General features: G+C 44.1%; 1 protein-coding gene across 4 annotated transcripts in view; it reads left to right on the plus strand.

Annotated features, from left to right (window-relative positions):
* LOC138259404 (golgin subfamily A member 4-like) overlaps positions 1-17,094 on the plus strand; it is a 407,876-nt gene that overhangs the window by 64,579 nt on the left and 326,203 nt on the right. The window lies entirely within an intron of this gene.

A 17,094-nucleotide genomic window follows, 5' to 3' on the forward strand; every position in this document is an offset into this window, starting at 1 on the left:
CTATGTCTTTTTTTAACTTTTTTTGTCAGAAAAATCTCTTCAACCCTTTTTCAAACCAACATCTCTTGAAAGATTTTAGTACCTAGAGTACAGACAACAGTTTTTCTGACAGAAAATATATATGTTATCTGTCAATTATGCCTTATCTTTTTGTGAAGTGTCCCTCCTGTGGGAAGAAGGCTCAGACTGACACTCAATCTGTATTGTGAGTCTTCCAGAGTCCCATCATCCTGAATCCTGTTCTCATTGACGGAAACTGTCCAGATGCACTCTGAAGGACAGAGAAGGACAAAGAGAAGATAAGGCTTCATGGACTCCAAGAGAGAGGAACAGAGGGATCGTCAAGAGGCCTTGGAAAGCATCAGTCTACCTCCAAAGAGCCCTCCTCTCATCTTGGAACACTCCACAGAGGAAGATCTTATGAGAGACACCCAAAACGACGATCCCGGTCAATGTCGAGAGGTATGGCGTCAAGAGCAGAGAAAATTCATGTTTGTTCACTGTTGAAGTCAATGTTGGAAATGGGTTTGGCACTGATGTTGGAGCATATCTGGCACACAACATCAAGGCACCCATTGCTGTCAAAAACTCCATCGACGGCCAAAAGGCGCCATTCTATGCCAAGGCCTACATTGCGGTCGAGGTCTTTAGCGGCGGCAAGGAAACATTTGTTGATGTTGAGGCATGTATTATCGTCACAATCTCCATAAAAGATTCAGACATCCATTGATGTCGAAGTCAAAAGGGTTGACATCAACACAGTTACAGAAAGTCCAGTCGAAGTAGAAAGAAAAACTGTTGATACTCATTCCATCAACCGCACGAGAAAAGACACGTTCGACATTGACAGAGGTACACGTTTTGCCAGTTGATTCTGCAGAATTAACGCCTCGCTCTGAAACCAGGCCTTTGTTTCAATCACCTTTGAATATTTCACCGTGTTGGCTAGAAAGCTTACAGAAAAGATGTGCCTCATTCCTCGGACTCAGGCTATTCGCGGATGTACTCTCCATCAAGAGTTATGCCGCATACACCATCACCTAAAGGGACACCTTCTTCTAGGTTTTTGCAAAGGAAGCCATCAGTACCTCCGGTAAGGAGTCCTCGCCTGTCTACCGCACATAGGTCTCCTTGCAGATCAAGGAGTTCTCTTCGTCACAGTCCTCCATCTAAGGCAGCTTCTCGAACCAGGTCCACTTCACAGTCTAGGGGATCTCATGAGATCACTTCCAGACATAGATCAAGAAGAACACCCTCCTAGTGTTCCACTTCTCGCTCCTCAGTGCAAGACTACTCTTCAACTTTGAAGAACACACCTCTAGCAAGAGTGTTCCCAGTAGATGTCCCGTTAACATTTAAGGATGTCTTTATCAGAGGTGGAAATAAGCTAAGCAAAGACATTCTGACAGCTACAATGTTGTCATCTGTTATATTTGATACTCTATATTATAGAGCGTATCAAGACAATTCTTGCCACTGGTCCTGGGACTCTTGGAGCCTGCAATGCAGTTATTTCTGACACCAGAACCCCTAAAGCCAGTTTAATTTCAAATTATTAAAAAAGTATAAAGCTCCTAACCAGTATCCGTTATTTCTCAGGACTGATTGTGGCTGTGGTACGCAAATCATGCTTCTGCTTAAAACAAAGCCCTGTTATCTGTAAAATGTTTCTTTTGGCCAGTGCCTGGCGCCCCCCCTTGGGATCACTTGAGGCCCGCCCCCCAGTTTGAAGACCTCTGCTCTAGAGCCTTTACATCTTCAGTCCCTCCAGACAAAGACAGCAGGTAGATAGACTCCATCAGAAAGAAAAATGTTTGGGACATCTGCATCTTATATGAAGGTGGCTAGTGCATCCGTCTTAATATGGAGATATGTAGGACTCCCTCAGCAGGTACACAGAAAAACTACCTAAAGCAGAAGACTGGATTTTCAGAAGAACCTCAATGAAGGAGGTCTGGTCTCTAACCAGATCATAAGCGCAGCAGTGGATGCTTCAGATTTAGCTGTACATGGGTAATCGCATGGCATCTGTGCGAGGAGATCTTCCTGGTTATATCTAACAGGTCTCAAACCAGGGGCACAGCAGAGAATCCTGAATTTACCATTTTCAGGCAACACCCTCTTTGGTAGCCATGCAGATGAAGAGATGTCCAGGGTGAAAACTGAGGTGGACACACTCAAAGCTGTTGGCATGGGGAAAAAGAAAGAGTTCTGCAGAAGGTACAGGCCATACAACAGGCATTTTTTCCAGCAGAGGGTTCAAGCCCTCTATTGGACTGAACATCACTAGCAGCAGGCAATGTCTCACAATTACCCTAAAAAAACATCCAGAAAAAGAGGATTACAACAACCTGCATCCTCAAACAAATCTGCCAGACAATGAGTCCTCACTTCCCTCTTCTCCTTTACCCGCTCCAGTGGGGGGCAAGTATCGCCAAGTACCTGAAAGATTGATCTTGAATTACAAAAGACAAATCGGTCTTGAATATTGTTCAGAATTGCTGTTTTCTTTGTTTTGAGTTCCCTTCTCCTTCTGTTCATCCAGTAAATATATCACGGTATCAGTAAGTGCTCTTACAGAAGGAAATCAGTATTCTCTTACAGAAAGAGACTATAGAGGTTGTTCCATGCCACCAAAGAGGATTGGTAATTTATTCCCTATATTACCTGATAAAGAAAGGTCCGAAGCGAGAGTTCAGACTCTCTTAGATATGAGAGTACCGAACAAAAACATACAAAAGAAGTTCAGAATTCTAGCTCTTCACCAGATCTATCCACAGTTTCATGAAGGGGACTGGAAGTGTTCGATAGATCTTCAAGATGCAAACTTCCACATCCCAGTCTCCTCAAAACATCAGAAGTTTCCCCGCTTCAAAATGGGATCTCGACATATCAGTACAAAGTACTATCATTCAGCCTGAAATCGGCTCCAAGAACATTCTCAAAGTGCATTCCCCTGGCAGCAGCATTATAAGGGAAACAGAAAATATCTGTCCATCCTTACCTGAACAATTGGCTGATAAGGAGTTCCTTGCCATTCACAGACAAAAGACCATTATCAAATTTATGTTGAGACACTTAACAATCTGGGCCTTCAAATCAACTTCAAAAAGTCTACAATATACACAGTACAAAACATTTACTAGCTGTGTATGATGCTGGACACACAATATGCAAAAGTGTATCCTTCAGAGGAGAGACTATCATCAATCACTCAGAATTGTTGCATTCTCATACAGACTTACCATCCGTCTACGAGACAAATTGCTTCTCTACTGGGATCCATGGCATCTTGCATCTTCATAGATTCTCATGCAAATTTGCATACAAGACCTCTGCTGCAATGCCTGGAAGATCAGTGGAATCTGCTTTCAAACCGCTGGTTAGATGAGCTGACTCTAACATAAGATACAATTCAATCTGTACTATAGTGATCTCAATGAAAAAACTTGCAGGTAGGGGTTCCTTTTCCTCAGGACCATCCAACACAGACACTGATCACAGATGCCTCTCGCCAGGGATACAGTGCTCACATGGGTCTCCTACAGACTCAGGGTGCTTGGTCAGACAAGGAAAAGACTTATCACATCAATATGCTGTAATTGAGAGTAGTGCGTATAGGTCTGAGGTCCTTCTTCCCATCTATAACAGCAATCTCTCTCCTTGTTGAGACATAAAACATGGCCACCATGCACTACCTGAACCAACAGGAAGGAATCCATTTCACCCCCTGCCTCTGGAGGCTGAAGCAATTTGGAATTGGTTAATAGCCAGGAACTTAACGATAACAGCCATTCACATGCCAGGTGCCCAGAACAGTCAAGCAGACTTTCAGCCAAAACTTTCAAGAAAATCAAACCTGGGTTCTAAACAATGACGTCATGCAAGAACATTTCCAAGAATGGGGACATCCATAATTAGACCTGTTTGCAGACACAAACAATAAAAAATGCATCGATTACACATCCAGGTTCACCCAACCAGGTTCGAAGGGGAATGCCAGTTTGTTAAGTTGATCAAGGAAATGTCTCTATGCGTTTCCACGTATTCCTCTAATTCCTGCAGTGATTGTCACACTGTACACATCCAGGACCAGAATGATCGTAATAGCCCCAGAATGGCCTCCCCAGTGGCTCAAGGACCTTCTTAATCTGTCAGAGAGACCACACAAGAGGTTGTTGTGCATGCAGGATCTCCTATACAAATTTGGAGGACAGATACTGCATTCCAACCTTCCCTCCCTGAACTTGACAGCATGTCTCATGAATTCCTCCAATATGGATACTTAGACCTTTCGCAGGAATGTATGCATATTTTATAAGAGGCCAAAAGACCTTCCACTAGTTAATCATATGTTTTCAAATGGAAAAGGTTCTATTTACAGTGTACCCGAAATGATCTCCATCCGATTTTCCAATTTTGGGAAAAAGTCATTTTACCTTATCTTCTCCATTTAGCTAAATCTGGCCTGCAGTTTTCCTCCATAAAGGTATATCTTGCAGCCATTACAACTAACAGAAAGTCTCCTTCACATACATTTTTCTTAAAAACGCCAGTGGTGAATAGGGTAGTAATGAGAACTCATCCTAGTTTTCTCCGGAAGGTGGTCTCAGACTTCCACATTAACCAGAATATCTCACTTCCAACTTACTTCCTTAACAGTTCCACTCCAGCCAAAAAGGCCTTGCATTCTTTAAACATTATAAGAATACTAAAGTTCTACTTAGATAAAACCAAATGTATAAGAAAGACCATCTCTTTGTTAACTATGGACCAATGAGAACAGATTTGGCGTCCTACAAACAAACGATTTCTAGGTGGATAGTCTCCTGTATAACCCTTTCCTATCAGCTAGCTAACAACCCCTTACCTAAGGCCCACTCTACAAGGTGAAAAGAGGCAACGGCTGCTGTACTAAAGAATGTACCTATTTCCAAAGTATGTAAAGCTGCCACACGGAGATCTGTATATTCTTTAACTTGGCATTATTGTCTTGATTCTGATGCTAAAGCAGATACTCCAGTAGGGCAGGCTCCTTTGAGGAATCTTTTTGGGTAGCTGCGACGGCTGCTCTTGTTTCACATCTGCATTGTTCTGGGATGGGCTTGCTATTCTATTAAGTACTTTTGACATTGATGAAGATCGCCTGGAAGAGAAGGAAAAGTTGCTTACCTGTAATCCTAGTTCTCCTCCAGGGTAATCCTCATCAAAGTCATAAGCAACCCTCCAACCTCCGCAGATGGATATAAATGCAGCTCTCATACATTCCTTCGCTCAGGATTCCTTATCACCATAAAAATGACCTGACCTAACTGTCATTTGTGAGGCATGAAGGGATACATGGGGTACTTAGTGTAAGGTTTTTAAAAGCACGGTGCCAGTTTTCTCTGTTATTATTTGAATGGCAGCCTATTGGCTAACAATGTCTTATATGCCCTTTCCTTTTCCTTTTAAAAGAGGGGTTTGTGAAATATTTGTATGGTCATTTTCTATTAATTACAGATGTTTTGATAATTGCATACTGGTATAAAATGCAAATTAAATGTAATGTGTATATATACATATATATGAGAACTACTGTGTACATTATTACCCACACACACTCTCTCAAATATAAATATATATATATATATATATGTATGGGCCCAGTTCCTGTAATTTCCAAATGCTTTTATTCAGAATAAAATAACAGCTCTCAGAAAATCCTGACGCGTTTCGGGTAAAAACCCTTGATCACAGGTAAGTGGTTTCAGGTGTAAAGACAGTGCTTTTAAATCACATGCTTCCTTTTGTAAAGAAAGACCTAACATTAACAGTGCTTTATGGGAGATGGATGCTGCTAACAATTAGTCATGTGACAGAGAAATGTTTGCGTTTTAATGTCTGTAAGAGGAAGTTGATGTTTTCCCCCAAATTAGAAGACTGCATACTCGCTTGCCTGTTAGCAAAAGAAATGTTGCTTTTACTTCAGTAAGAGAATTTTTCGTATTTTTTTGACAGCAGGAACAATGTTGCTAAGAACCTCTGAGTAAGAGGAATGGTGATGTTCTTAGTTAGTGAAAGAAATAAAAAAGTAAAAGAAACGTTGAATGTCTTCTTCCTTTAAAGAAGAGTTCAGTGTTTGTCTGCTGATAAAGAGGCAGGTTGGTTATTTCCAAGAGAAATGCGAATAATTCACTTATGGTGAGAGAAGTGTTGAAAATGCTTTTGTCTGTAAGACACCTATAGATGTTTCTTCTGCCATAGAGCAATATTATGTATTTCCTTGTTAGGGAGAACAAAGTTGTTGTTTCATGTTAGTTTTCCTGTATGGTGAAGATTCGGAGTTGCGTTGCATGGCATTCTAGGGCTGTAGAGTGTAATTTAGCTCCTCCTACCTTCAGAATTAAAAAATGCTGAATCTGGTCCAGATACTGACAGACGTCCATAAGAACAACTGGTGGTGTTCAATGGACTCAAAAGACATTTATCTTCATGTGCCAATCCTGCATGACGTATCTCTGCAGGAGGTATCTACTTCACATGAAAAAACCAGCAGTCCGAAGAGAAGATGGTGTCTTTCAAACCTAATGCAGAATGTAGAGTCATCACATAGGACCTTTTTATGTAGATGTCTTGCTGCCGCTGCAGGTTGTCCACTGATTACCATAGCTGGGTGATTGCTTTGCAAGGGAACTTCAAGGGAGCGGACAGTTTTCAATCTGACTGTGGTCCTTAGGTAGCTATTCAGTATTTTCAATGTGGGCTTCACTCTGAGCTACCTGTAATCCTCTGTTGTTCTTTCAAGAAGTATCCAGATCAAATGGGCCATTCTAGAATATAGATTCTTAAAGGCCTTTCCTTCCATAGGGAGCATTTTGGCCATTAAGAAGGGCACAGTGCTGTTCTTAGATAAGCTTCACCTGTCATTGCATTGGGGTCTGTTGCTTGACTCAGTCAAAGTCTATCCTGATACACCAATATATCCTCCTAACTTTTGGATAGTAGACACATTATTTCAACTTTCTATTTCTATTCGGGAGCCCTTTCCGTTTACAGTGCCCACAGATTAGGGACTGATTCAACAGAATTCGAATTGAGGTCCGCTGCTGATATAACTCCTATCAGTGGTTACTGCACTGATCTGAATATCCCTTCACATAAACTTAATGAACCTCAAGTGATCTGCTTGACCTTTAAGTCCTTGCGTAAAGTAGTCAGGCATATGATGTTAATTGTCCAGGCAGACAACAACAAAGGTCTTTCTTTACAAAAGGAAGCAGGAGAGAAAGGCACCCTCACTTCATAGTTCTGATGGTTGGTAGCAGACCTGTGATACTAGGCCATCACCTAGAGTCTGCTCTCACCAGTGCCCCACATTGCTGCAGTCCGCTTTGGCCAGTGTCCTCAGTTCCCAAATAAGTGATCTAAGATTCGGTTGCACAAGTGCTGCCTATGGTCTTGGAGGAGGTTCAAGCCGTACTCTCCCAAGCTATTACAGACGGGAGAGATGCAGCAAAGTTCACCGTACGATGTGTACTCAACACAACCAACTCGCTGGGTACATTGATTTCTTCATTGGTGGCACTGCAATGCCATGCCTTGCCGAGAACAACTAGTTTTCCGGGGAATGGTAAGCCTAGCATATGGACATGCTCTTTGATGGCTCTTGTCTTTCTGGAGAGAAGGTGGACTCTGAACTGGAGTACTTTAAGGCCAGTACATCTACAGCCAGGGCCTTGGGCTTATCTATGGGCCCTTGCCAACCTCAGACCGCATTCGGTCCCTTTCGTTGGGGTGTAAAGGATCTCCAACCGTGTCCATACCCTGCCAGCCCCCAAGGCCAGCAGGCTTCCTAGCCTTTTCGTGGCCAAGTACATGGGTCCCATAGACCATGTGGGAAAGGTAGCCTGAGGTCAGGTCAGTCCACCACCCCCTGCAGCCTCAGCCTTCAAACTCCTTAATTTGCCCTCTGACCATCATGGGCATCCAGTGTGGGCAGGATATGCCATCATCTGCACCACTGGTGGGCAGTGACATCCGACCATTGGGTTTTGCAAATCGTCCAAAGGGGCAACTCCCTCCCCTTTGTGACTACTCCTATACCACTGCCACCCACTTATGATCGGCTGGCGGAGGACCACCTCTACTTGCTCCATCAGGAAGTGCTGGCTGTCTTGGCCAAGGGGGCCATAGAGAGGGTGCTGGCATCACAAGTCAGTCGTGGTTGCTACATTCCGGTGCTCAAGAAGTACAGAGGCCTTTGTCCTATACTAGACCTGCATCTTCTCAACCTCTTCCAGAAAAAGTAGAGATTCAAGATCCTCACGCTCGTCCAAGTTCTGTCTGCCCTGGCCCCGGAGACTAGATGCTAACTTTGGGCTTGCAGGATGCATATTTTCACATCCCCATCCTGACTGCCCACAGATGATGTTGTCAGCGGTTCACGGTGGGCCAAGAGCACTTCCAGTTTGCCATGCTCCCCTTAGGCCTTATCACCATCTCTCGGTGTGCAGGAAAGTGATGGTGGTGGTTGTAGCTCATCTGCGGAAGTCGGGGGTTCCAGTCTTCCCCTATCTCGACGAATGGTTGATGAAGGATGACTTGCTCCAGGCAGTCCTCTCCATCCTCCAAACTATGGGGAACCTTCCACAATTGCTGGGGTTCACTATCAACATGTCAAAGTCACCCCTGACTCCCTCTCAGACGCTTCCATTCATCTGAACCATTCTGAACACAGTGCAGTTTCGGGCATATCTTCCCGAACGGCAAGTCCAGGGCATTCAAGTTATGATACCAATGTTTCAGCCTCTATCCTGGATTTCGGTGAGACTGACGCGAGGTGGTTGAGCCTCATGACCTCATGCTGGTTACTCATGCCAGTTGGCATGTGCAGGCTGTACAGTGGGACCTTAGATCCCTGTGGGCACAGCATCAGAAGAATCTCTCAGACATGGTCACAGATGCACAACTTCTGGCATGTGGCACCCATCTGTGATAGGTGGAGATCCGAGGATCCTGATCTTTGGCAGAGTCTGGGTTCCACATCAACCTTACACCACTTTTTACCCAGACAATGCTGGTCCTCTGAACACATGCCTCCTTCCTTCCAAAGGTTGTGACTCCTGTTTTGCTTTCACTAATGACCGAGCTGACAAAAACCTCTGGAAAGCACTTCTCAGTTCAAAGAAGACATTTATTATTTTTTCACCACGAGGTTCCTAAAAAGTAGGGTTAGCATGTTAAAAGCAAATGTTTAAAAATAGTCACAGAATGTAAAGGAAAATGTACCAAAATGATACTCAACTGCAATGTACATAGCAAATATATGTAGTTATGATTATATCATGCAGAGCAAATAATGAAATAAAAATTCATCACTGTAGGGCCTGCCAAGCTCTTCATCTTTCTCATGCCAGCAAGAAGATGACCCCATTCAACTGCGAGAAAGAGATCGCCACCCTCACGGGACAGGTGTCAGGCATTTGATGTTTAATCCTGACCGAGATTTCGGAATTCACCGCTGGTGAGCAGGGCCATCTTTTTATATCTTAAAGAACCGGAGAAGGGCTTTCTGGAAAAACCTATCCCATAAAAAAGAAATATTCAAAAATGCTGGCTAATGTAGGTCAGAATTGAAAGAAACAGGTTGGAGCTGGCCAGTTCTATAAACATCAGTCTGGTACATTCTTATCGTGCTGACTGCCTAACTTCCCCCAGTAATATGTCCTAGCTCTTTGGTGAGAAAGAGCACGAAAACCATCACAGTTTACAATGTGGAAAAATACAGACTGCTTTAACATGGCAGTGTCTAATGCTACGATAAAGTCAATAGGCAGCTAAACTGAATACTAAATGTAGTCTGTAACTGGTGAACACTGAGCAACTAATTCAGGTGCAAAGTGGTGAAACACAAAGTCAGTGGTCAAAAACACATATTTCACTACAACTCCCTTCCATGTAGGCCAGAACATCTCCATGCCTACCTTCTTTGCTCTGCCTCACCCCTTTAAAGAGTCGGAGAGACTCCATTGCCTGGGCCCAAAAACAGCATTGTCATTCTACCTTAACCATAAAAAAGAGTTCTGGGTGGACGATCAACTCTTCTTGGGTTACATAGAAGCTAAAAAAGGAAAGGCCGTGCAGAAACTGACCATCTCGAAGTGGATAGTACTCTGTGTCAAGATCCTCTACGCATTGGCCAAGAAGCAACACTCTGAGGGTTTATGTGCTCATTCTACCAGAGGCATGACCACTGCGTTAGCTTGCAGAGTCCCTGTCCTGGACATCTACCAGGCAGCAATGTTGGCATCTTTGCTCACATTTGCCAAACATTACTGTCTGTTCTGTCCTACAGGACTTTTTGATTTGAAATTGGCATTGCAGACCCACCTCCAGAAAGGCAATGCGTGGGTATCTATTCTAAGCTAAGGAATCTGTGGTTAGAAGTCTCTGTCAGATGAACAAGTTACTTATCTTTGGTAACACCTTATCTGGTAGAGACTCTAGCTGCATATTCCTTACCGACTCTCCCATTCTCTTCGCTCCATGAGCCAATTGCAGTATGGAAACCCTTCTCAGAGCCTTATTTTTTCACACCAGTGGTCTTCATCATTGCTCCACAATTCTAGCGTGGAAAGTTGTGAAATGAGCTGATGCTAGTGCAGTGCCTATATATGTACCAGGTGTGGCCGTCAACGCTGAAGGGACCCAAACAATGCCACCTACTGGCACGCAGGTATACTGTTCAAAAAAACTTCCAGATCCAGTTTGACTCTTGTGGATTATTCTAAGGTAAGGAATCTGCAGCTAAATAGAATCTCTACCAGATAAGGTGTTACCGAAAGTAAGTCATTTATACCTCTATGCCACTCCACTCTGCGCCAGGTGGTCGCTTCACACAATACAACTCTACTCCACTCTTTGCCACTCCACTGTTCCCCATCCACTCTTTGCCACTCTACTCTACTAAATGCCACTCCAATCTACACCACTCTACTTTATGCCAGTCTGCTCTATGCCACTCCACCCATCTCTACTCTACGCCACTCTACTTTACTCTCCGCTTCTGTACACCACTCCACTCTGTTACTCAGCGCCATTCCATACAAAGCCACTATACGCAATCTGCACCACTCCATTCTAGGCCACTCCATGCCACTCAGCTCTGCGCCTTTCTATGCCACTTCATGCCACTCCACTCTAATTTTATGCCACTACATGCCACTCTACTCTACACTACTCTTCACTATGCAACTCTACTGTACACCACTCTTCTCTATGTCACTCTAGGCTGTGCCACTCTACCCTCCACCACTGCGCCACACCACCCCACTCTCTGCCACTCTACTCTGTCACACCTCGCCACTCTACACCATTCTACTTCATGCCACTCCGCTCTGTGCCACTCTATCATATGCCAATCTGCGCCACTCCACTCTACGCCACTGTACTTTATGCCACTCTGCTACATCACTCTCTGCCACAGTACTCTTCATCACTCTGCTGTACCACAGTCCTCTCTACGCTACTCCAGGCCATGCAACTCTACACAACTCCATACCACTCCAATCTATGCCACTCCACTCTATGCCACTCTACTGTATGCTACTACACTCTATGCTACTCCACTCTATGCCACTCTACTTTAAGCCATTCTACCATATTCTACTATTCACCACTCTAAGCCACTCTACTTTTCACCTCTGTGCTCTACGGCACTCCACATTATGCCACTCCTTTCCAGTCTCCTATAAAACTCTCAACTCCACTCCGTGCTAGTTCACTCTACCCCACTCTACTCTATGGCACGCAACCCTACTCTACGCTACTCCACTCTGTTCTTTGGAACTCTACAGCATTCCACTCTTCTGTACGTAACTAACTCTACTCTACGCCACTCCATTCTGTGCCACTGTAGGCCATTCTGCTGTATGCCACGCTACTCTACACCTTTCCACTCCACTCTATGCCACCCCACTGTACTCTACCCCATTCTGCCCCATATCACTCTGCCGTACAAAACTCTACACCATTACACTCTGCGCCACTGTATGCCACTCTACGACACTTCCCTGTACAGCACTCACCTCTACTCTCTGTTACTCTATGCCATTTTACACCACTCCACGTTACTCTACACCACTCTACTCTAAGCCATCCTACTATACATACCACTCTATTCCTCTGCACTCTACGTTGCTCCAGTCTAAACCACTCCATTCCACTCCACTCCACATCACTCTACGCTGCTCTTCATCCCTCCATTCTACTCTATGCCACTCCACTCTTTTGCCACCCTGCTTAGTGCCACTCTAAACCATGACACTCTATGCCAGTCCACCCCACTCTGTGCTACTGTGGGCCACTCTGCTGCACTCCATTCCACTAAAAAACACTCCTCCCTACTCTACGCCACTCCACTTAAGTCTACACCACTCTGTCTCTCATCTCATACCCCTCTACGTCACACCACTCTATGCCACTCCATTCTACACCACTGTTTTGCTCTTTTCTATGCTACCCTACCCTGTGCCACTCTACAGCACTCCAGTTTAAGCTACTGTACTGTACACCTCTCTACTTTGTCACTCTGTACCACTCTACACCACTCTATACCACTTTACTCTTCGCCACTCCACTGTACTCTACCCTATTGCATTCTGCTCTACACCACTGTACCCCATTTCACCCCACTCTTGGCCAGCGTATTTTACCCCACTCTACATCACTGTGCTCCACTCTTCACCAGTCTATGCCACTCCACTCTACTCTTCACCACTCCAAGCCACTAAATGTCATTCCACTCTATGCCACTCTACTTTACACCACAGTACCCTGTGCCACGCTACTATATGCCACGCTACTCTGTGCCACACTACTCTACACCACTCTACGCCACTCCACCCTACACCATTCCACTCTATTCTGCGTCACTCCACTTTATACTGTTCCACTATATAGTACTCTACTATGCGGCACTCTGCTAAAAACCACGCTGCTGTATTGTACTCTACTCTATGCCACTCAACTCCTCTCTGCTCACACAATTCTATGCCACTCTTCTCTAAGCCACTTTGTCATATGCCACTCCAGTCAAGCCTGCACCACCCCACTCCACTCTACACTTCTCCAGTCTGTCAATCTACTCTGTGCCACTCAATGCCACTCTACTCTATGCCACTCCACTTTACTCCACTCTACAATGTGCCACTCCACTCTATGCCATCCTACCCTAGGGCACTACCTGGCTGTAGACATCACCACTCCACTCTACTTTACAGTATTCCACTCTACGCTACTCTGTGGTAGTCCACTCCACTCTATGCCACTGCACTTGCGCAACCCTACTGTACACCATGTCACTAACCTTTAGCCATGCTAAACAACAGCCACACTGCTGTGCAACATGACAGAAATACATTGGCAAAGCCAATAGCTCTCAAATAGGCGCAACCTTTTGGCTTTGCCAGTGCTTGTTAAACCTGCCAGTGCTACGTCCCAACAGGACCCTGCTCACGTAAAGTCCTCTCGCTTTGCAGTTTGAGAAAAAAAAAGGAATGTGAAATATGTGACAATTTTGCTGAGGTATAGGAAGTGCAAAAGGAAAGGCTGTTCAGAGTTCAGAAATGGAGTTAGTTGGAGCCTTGGACGAACTCCCTGGAGTTATTATCTCGTTCTAGACACTAAACACCAACAGTGACACAATTCTACTGATTTGACTTGAGTATACAGTAATCTAGGGTCTAGCTCTTGCCTGGTTGAGTGACTTTTTGACAGATCGCGCTGACTAAGTATGCTTTCCACCTTATTTACCCTCAATCAGGAAGGAGTCCCTCAAGGATTGATTATATCCTCTGTGTTGTTCATTCTGTAGATTAGCCCTCTGACATTTGTGATCTGTTCTTTTACAATGGAACTGTTTATGTTTCTGTTACATTAAATTACTTTTAAAGGTGGATTCAGAACATGAGCCACTATTTTGCATATTCGTGACTTCCTGAAAAATGGCAACAGTTGGATGTATCTGAGCAGCCTTACACCCAGTGGAAAAAAATGAATTTCAGCTTCCTTTCCGATTTAAAAGTTTGGCCCAGTTGAGCACCTTCAGATTCTTGATTCAGCTAGTACTTTCACGGTTTCCACCTGATGCACGGTTCTCTAGCATTTGTAAAGGCTTGGCATGGCTGCATCTGCATGGCACAGAACCTTAGCAGCCTGCATTCACAGAAAATCAAATGTTACCTACATTCAGAAAACAGGTTAAAACTTTCCTTTACTCCTACTAGTTTCAATACAGTTTAGCATTTACTGTCCAGGTCTGATAGTGCTGTGATGCCTAGTGGCAAAAGCTGTTGTATAATAACACAGCACAAATACAATATACTGGATTCTTACAATACATGAATCTAGTTACTGAAATGTATTCAAAAGCAGAATTGCCTTATGTCATGTTTTCAGTTCTTTGGTGGGGAAATCATATCTTTTCAATAAATATGAGCACATTGTATTTGGTCCCTTTTTGTCAAAGTGATTTTTTTTGCTCCCTTACTATTAAGGTATTTGCATAGTTTCAGCCAAAAGTGGTCACAGTAAAGTACCTTTCAGCCATTAGGTAATTTCCATAATTTTTCTGTCATGTCCTTACATTGGTGACGTGGTACTTTCTCTACAAAAACAATTGTTATAGACATTTTGCAAAATAAACACTCTGAAATAATATTCAGCCATTGTAAGGGAGAAAACCTTTTGTATGTTCACCCCACATTTTGCCCCCATTTTTGTCTTTGAGGCACTGGTGTAACAATTGCATAATGCTCTGACTCCTGGTAATCAGCACTCAGTACATGGGCTTTGAGCCATAAAACTACATGCTTAATTGGCTTAACCCCAAGTGGCATAACCAGACATACATGTGAGTCCCTCGTATATGGTACCAGAAGTACCCATAGTCTGTAAATTAAAGTGTTTCTAGTGGACTGCAGCATCAGTTGTGCCATCATGAGTGTGAAAAAGCAAAAGCATGACTCACAGCCTGCCATTGGTGGCTGGCAGATCACTTTTAAACTGCTAACTTTACTTTGCCATTTCAAGTCAAAGGCTAAGCCCAAACCTTCTTTTTTAATATATATCACCCTCCAGGCAGGCCTATCAAGTCCTAAAACAGAGTACTGTATATTAAGAAGAAGCACATGTGTCTTACTTTTTCTGAGAGTAAAAACCCTAAAAACCCTAAATTGTCGTATTGACTGTAATCATGACTAGTAGCCCCATTCCTGAGTGCAGGGATATATGGTGATGACTCAATAGTGCTAACTTCTGACTAGGACTACTAAAAAGGATACTTCAGGGTATCAAAAGAATTGGGACATTAAATTTGACTTCATGCTTGAGTTGAATTTAATGTAATTTTTTAGTAAAGGTAAATTTAGAACGTTGCCACTTGTTTTCAGTGGCCTTTTATGGTTGCTGGCCACAAGACAGATTTCTGCCCCGTGGGGAGGAGTCTGAAAGAATCCTGGGAAGAACAACAAGGATCTGATGAGCGATGTATATCTCTTCCTGGCAGAAAAGCTAAACAAAGTGGGAGCCCAAAAAGTGAGCTTCAAAGGCAAAGCCACCTTTGAAGGGCAGAGAGTGTACACATCAGTAGGGGCTCCCCTTTTGTTATAGTAGAAACTTTGGCGACGGAGACAGAGTTGGGAAAATAGTTGCGAAATTGTTTTTTCCTTGTCGTTTAATCCCCAGGTAGCCACACCTCTAGGGTGGGCTACCAAGATCTGCACACCAAGAGAAAAGTTGTACCATTTTTTAAGTGGAAAGAATATTGTATCATGGGATTGCTAGATGCCACACATTGCAGGTAGATGTCAGGTGAGAGAGATCAAAGAAGGCCATTTGCTAGTGACCGTTGCATCCCCTAGGGGCACTTTCTGGGCATAAATATGGCACCCTTTGAACCCATACCTCAGATCACATATAGACTGGTGGTAGGACTGAAGAAAGACTGCCCTGCTGTTCCCTGGACCTGGCAAAGAGAGGCTGCACCACCAAATGGACTGCACCTGCTGATCCTTGGGGCAGCATAGAGAGGATTGTGCCTGTGGTGCCCGGCTCGAGGGAAAAGCCATCCCTGAGCCCCGCAGAGAAGAGTTGGCTCCAAGAGTCAGTTGACTGACTTGCTTTTCTCAGCTACAGGGCCACAAAAGCTGAAGAAGCCCATCTTGGCTAGTCAGTAGCCATAATCACTTGATCCTTGCTGACCACTGGCCTGCGACCTGGGAGACCAGTTTGGTCACCCAAGAAGGACACTAGCCTTCAAAGCGAACCACTGGTTTTGTTGTGAACGGAGACCAGTAGTCTAGTGGCACCTGGACTTTTGCTGGATCCCACCAGGACTTTGAGGGACTTTGACCCCTGTAGCCAAAGCCACCTCACCAAGACCCTGGACCGGAGTGTAGCCCCAGGAAGCTCCTGGTAGATCGCACAGCATCCAACAGCATCCTCAACATCCTGTATCACTTGTATCAGGACCATTCCATTGATTTCTATGACAGTTCGCCCGTAGAGTCTGGAACTGAACTGGAGACTTCTTTGGTGACAACGTAACTGTTCCACAGATCCACATTTGCCCCCTTGATTTACTCCCTGCCCGGTTGTTGCTCCAGAAATCATACCCAGCTGGAAGGAATAAACTGGATACAAGAAAAACCTTTCAACTGACCAGGCCAGACCCCAAGAGATAGAGCAAGAACAAGCGGCAACTGTTCAGAGTGGAGATTCCACAGAGTCCAATGAGTGAACAAACGCAAAGAAACAATTGCGACGCAACTGGACTCAAAATGGATCCTCCTTTTGAGGTGCTTAACAGGATGTGATGTATCTGGAAGGTTTCAACCATCTTGAATTAATAATAGAATTGTGGTAATACTAAAAAAAACAATATGTATGAGTGAATTGGAGATTATTTCAAACAGAAAAAGTGATGGGTAAACATTGTTCAGACTTGTTATTTTTGAACTAGAACCCTCTAGCACGCAGCATTTAGAGATGCCATCATGCAGGAAGAGAATCTCCCTAGAGTGCCTAGTGCACGAGATTTGTGAAGGCAAAACA

The sequence above is a fragment of the Pleurodeles waltl genome, chromosome 9 (genome assembly GCF_031143425.1).
Source record: "Pleurodeles waltl isolate 20211129_DDA chromosome 9, aPleWal1.hap1.20221129, whole genome shotgun sequence".
Lineage (NCBI taxonomy): Eukaryota > Metazoa > Chordata > Amphibia > Caudata > Salamandridae > Pleurodeles > Pleurodeles waltl.